This window comes from Phalaenopsis equestris, unplaced genomic scaffold, assembly GCF_001263595.1.
Source record: "Phalaenopsis equestris unplaced genomic scaffold, ASM126359v1 Scaffold201778, whole genome shotgun sequence".
Classification (NCBI taxonomy): domain Eukaryota; kingdom Viridiplantae; phylum Streptophyta; class Magnoliopsida; order Asparagales; family Orchidaceae; genus Phalaenopsis; species Phalaenopsis equestris.
The window spans coordinates 92,543-97,963 of NW_018221521.1; the positions used below are offsets into that span (position 1 = coordinate 92,543).

The 5,421-nt window shown below is 32.5% G+C and overlaps 1 long non-coding RNA gene across 3 annotated transcripts in view; it reads right to left on the bottom strand.

Annotated features, from left to right (window-relative positions):
- Positions 1 to 4,591, bottom strand: part of LOC110036037 — a 20,156-nt gene extending 15,565 nt beyond the window's left edge. For all 3 annotated transcript variants that reach the window (XR_002295195.1, XR_002295196.1, XR_002295194.1), the window contains exon 1: positions 4,529 to 4,591. This is a non-coding gene — a long non-coding RNA (uncharacterized LOC110036037). The remainder of the gene's footprint in view (positions 1 to 4,528) is intronic.
- Between the last annotated feature and the right edge of the window lie 830 nt (positions 4,592 to 5,421).

Sequence of the window (5,421 nt, forward strand, 5' to 3'; positions counted from 1 at the left end):
TTAGACAACTCATCATGTTGCTTTAATAATATTTTTAGGTTTTAGGCATATGAATAAAATTAACAGAAGGGAATCAAAAGTGTATAAAGGACGAGAACAACAAACGTAAATGTATAAAATTCTACTTGTTAATTTTAATTAATTTCTTTAGTGGCTTTTTCACATATTATTTGAATATTAAACTGTCTGTGATAGAAATAGATTAGCAAGAATTGATTTCTACGATCTGACCGTCGGTTCACGTCTTGATTAACTCCAGGCCCCGGGTCCGGTCGTGAAAAAAATCTTTAATCCACCCCCAATCGAAGCCCTAAGAGGGGGGTGTGATGATGGATGTTTTCCTCATGTTCCTCACGTTCAATCTCTTTCTCTTTCGTTCTTGCCATGGATTCATCGTCAACCTTTGATTAGGGTTTGCAAATTGAGTTGTCAGTGGGATTTTGGATTGCATCTCAATAAGCCTCTTTAGCTTCTCTCGAATTTCTGTCATTGAATTTCTCCCGTGCTCTCGAATTGGTCCTCCAATAGGTTCTCCATAAAAGAGAACAACTTTATGGTGGTCAGGGCTGTCAAAAAAACTTGTTGTTCACGAACAGCTCATGTTTGGCTCGTTAAGTAGCTCGTGTTCGGTTCGTTCGTTAAGTAAACGAGTCGAACATGAACAAGTATTTAAAGCTCAAATTATAAATGAGTCGAACACGAACAACTCTTTGTTCGCTCGTGTTCGGCTCGTTTTAGCTCGAAATTAAAATGGTAATGGGGTTAGTGTCTTCTTTTGTATACATTTGATTCAGGTTCAAATCTCACATTTTACATCTATTTTTTTCAATTTAATTTTTTCGAGTCAATTTCGAGTCAAACACGAGCCGAACACGAACACGAATATTTAAATCGAGTTGAATACGAACATACTGTTCACGAGCCAATTTCGAACACGAGCTATTTCGAACGAGTCGAGCACGAGCCAAGCCTGAGCTTTCTTACCAGATTAAAATTTCTATTTAATCTACTTTTACAGCCCTAATGGTGGTGAACCTTTCTTAGAAATAGCTCGTTTGCAGCCCTAATGGTGGTGAACCTTTCTTACCAGATTAAAATTGAACCTTTCTTACCAGATTAAATTGACTTATCTCTTCCTCTAATTTCTTCTCTAGACCATCTACTTTTTTTGTTGTCATCTCTTCTAAAAAAACTTTCTATCTCAAAAGCAAAAATTTTTATACCCTGAAATACTATCGTCTCTTCTCAACTAGCCCTGATTACAACAGTACCTCAAAATTAGGGGTGTGAATGAACCAAGCACGAACGAACAGAGCTCGTGTTCGTGTTCGTGTTCGGTTCGTTTGAAATTACGTGTGTTTGAAATAGACTCATGTTTGAAATTATTCGTGAAATTACAGTTTGTGTTCGATTTGATTTGTTTGAAATATGTTTGAAATGTTTAAATTTTTTGAAACGTTCAAACTGTTCGAATTATTTGAATTATTCGAATTGTTTGAATTGTTCGAAATCTTACAAATTTGTTTGTATTGTTCGAATTTTTCGAGATCTTTCAAAAGTTTAAACCTATATGAAATTAATGCATAAACTTGTATGAATCACAGCATAAATGCAAAATAATCGAAACACAACTCACAATAAAACCATAATATCATATCTCATCCATAAAAAAATTTAGATGTAGAGGCAATTTGATAGATTTCACTCCTCCCAAAAATTAGGTTTCACTCAAAGAAACTAAATAAATTTAAACGAAATATAAGAATATTTAAGCTAAGAGATGAACCTGAAGATAAATACAAAATTATAGAATTTAATATAAACTAAGAGACGAACTTGAAGATCAGATTATAATTTATAGGATTTAACTTTTTAAAATATGATAAAAAATGTGATAAATTTTTTATATATAATTATTTTAAATTATTTTATATTTTGAACAATAACAACTCGAACACAATCGAACAAATGATTGTTTGTGTTTTGTTCGTTTATAAACCGAACGAAAAAAAAAATGTTCATGTTCGTCTCATTCGTTTGCTTATCGAACGAATTGAACACGAACTCCCCGACGAGTCGAACACGAACTGTTTGCGAACAACAAGCTTTTTTGACAGCCCTACTCAAAATCGTGTTCCCAAATCACGTCAATCCCATCATCACTTCCCAGGTAGCACCTAACACAATTGTATGCACACAGATCGGCGCGCTGCCAAAATATGTGAGCTTCATGTCTTTGTTCGTCGTGATTCCCTCAGCCTAGAAGATGAAAACATCGAATCTCTATTTGACGCAATCCCTTGCGGCCTTCTCAGGATATGTCGTCACGTGCAATATTGTTTTGTGTGTAACTGTAAGCTCAAATCACGACAATATCGGTAGGAAATCTATCCCAAACCCTAAACTTAAGACTAACAATCCAATTTTATTCATTAAACTAACCCTAGATATAACAAGTTTATTTATACCAAACAATAAAAAAAAAAAAACTAAATTGCCCTTTAGGCGTACAAATGATTAATTTGCCCTTGGGCTAGGCGCCAACCTAACAGAAAGCTCTCGAGTCGATCTCAAAGTGATAAAGTAAAAATTAACCATCACTGAAATTAAAAATGAAAAATTCACAAGCAAAAGATAATGCTGCACAACTAGTATTAGCATTAAACGTCTTGATTTGCATGCCAATACACCAAGACCTAAAGATCAAATTGAGGCTATCAAGAAAAACAGTTTAAGCTATATTCTTTGGATCGACCATACACAAATCAAATTATATTAAGTCGTTGAACCACCATTAACAAGTAAATTAATGTCTGTGTAGGCTTCTAAAAATTCATGTCTGTGTAGGCTTCTAACAAATATGGTGTCATTATTGAATATCACAACTGAATTGGTTACCAAAATCATTGAAGAATCCCCTACAAATAAAAACTCTAAAACGTCCTACCTCAATGACAAATAAGGTAATTAGAAAAAATAATTTAAAGGGTCAACTCTAGATGCATCTAAAATGCGCAAAAAATAAGCCCTTGATGTTCAATATATCTAACAGATTAGAAAGTTTCAAAGGCGATGCAGAAAGAATTCCAAAGCTACAAAAGCCTCGATAAAAAGCCAAAAAGTTGGCGAATGGCAAATTCACCAGCCTAGAGCTCTTGATTACCGATAACCGAATAGATAACCTTATCAGATAAGGCCCTACTCAACACATTTGATAGTTTAGCTAGCCTTATGAAGCCTCTCCAGTTCAACAAGCCCCAGTAATGGAAACCAAAGAAAACTTCCAAGAGATTCAATAACTTTATAATTGGATCAAAATACCAGGCTAATGAGACCTCAACTGCAAATTTGAAACACCCAACTCAATTATGGGATCGAATATTAGATATCATAACAAGAAGTGTTTGCAATATCATTATCAATACAAATAAATCAATTTATCACTAGAATCAAGCTCGCAATTATAAAGATAATTACTTCATACAACACTCTCATATGATGGGTACGGATAGTGCAAATCCTAACCGGAGGGCATCCTTATAATAAAAATGCCCTCTAAGACTACAAGGAAAACATATTTCAGATTATAACCCCAATGATGGACTCATTCAAGATAAAACCCTAATTTAAAGGGATCCTCGCCATAAGAAAGCCCATCTAAAATTTCCAAGGAATATGCATTTCACGCTCCAAATCTGGGTGAATTCAAGATAAAATCACAAACATAAGGAATTCTGCCACAGCAAAAAAAAAAAGAAGTAATATAAACTTTACATATATATATATATATAGAAACACACACACATACATATGGAGCCCAGAACTAATCAACTGATTTATGCCCAAAGTAACCATACATTCACCCTCAACCTAGCTTGCCAAGGGTGACAAATTTCATTGTAGCAAAAGCTCTCAAAAACTAGTGACATATCAAGAGTATACATATATTCACACTAAAACTTCAGACTGAAAATGCCCCGTAGCTTTCATCTTGAAGTTAGTCTGAATGCAATTTTGATTAGTAAGACGCCAATAACTCCGTTTCAAAAAAAAAAATCTAAAATTTTTTACACCTTTTTATCATGGTCCTTCTCTATAAAAAAGCTTTACCATCTAACAAGCAAACAAAAATAGTAAACCTGGATACTTTCACGAAAATATTATTAAGAAAAGAATTTTCAGCACAAATTATTTTCAGTAGAACTATTTTCCCATGCACGCGCCTACTGTGTAGAAATGTATATCAGTCATGCACATGTAAGCATGCATAGCTCAAATTTATAAAAGAATTCTAATAAGCTGGCAGATCCAATATTAATTTACATAGCATCCAATGATAAAATTTTGAATCAATTCTTAGGTTTTCTCTAATAACAAGATAAATTTTTAATTGCCTTAATAAAAATCAAAACCATTAGAATCAAACCTAATTGCATCATAAATAATAATAAAGAAGTGACTCAAAATTTATATCAAGTTAATTTCTACCCAATTAAATAAACACTAGTAATAAGATCAAGGAACATACCACAGAGAAAATCTGAAGTTTGCTTAGTGTGGCTGTAAGGCCCTCCTGAACCAATTGTTTCAAAGTTAACTCCATATGTTATAAAGACAAAACTCAACATATTTAAGCAGAATGAAAACATTCTAGTCGAGGATTATTTTTTAAAAATTACACTCAAATAAACCTGTCATTAATTAAGGATTGTTTAGAAGAAATACGCCCTGTACAAATGCCAGTGCAATCAAAAGAAAATTATATAATTATAACTATAAGCTGCCACTTTTTTAGAAGACTTGGGAAGTCTTATTGTTAATCAATTTCATTAACAAAACAAGTCACCTATCAAAGTTACAATGAGTCCAGTAACCCTTGGAAAGATTAGACTTTAAAAATTTTTTCAATAAGCCACTGAAAAAAAAAAGAGTAGATCATTTAAAAAAAAACTATATCAAGATTTTAAAAAAACACCAAGTATAAGAAAGTTGAAATATAGAATATTAATCTTTCTAAAATACGATCTCAAAAACAATCCAATCAATGAATATTCACACATGCCAACAAATACGAGAGGATGCTCAAACTTTCATCAATTTCCAATCGCATTCATACCCACAAAAACTAAGATAAAATATATGGTACATATCGAACAACTGGTCACTCATTTTGCAGGACTTTCTCCTCACGCCTATGGTGACCGAACTACCTATGTCATCTCTCATTAAGCATGCCAACATTAACAGTAGGGGCTAGATTTGAATCTTATTATTTATATTAAATATTCATTTAAATAGAATTTAATATATATTTATTCTATTTCTTAATTAATAATTTTAATTGATTATAAATCTTCGTAGCCCTGTATTCAATCAAAATATTTAAAAACAATAATCATCAATCTTATATATATATATATA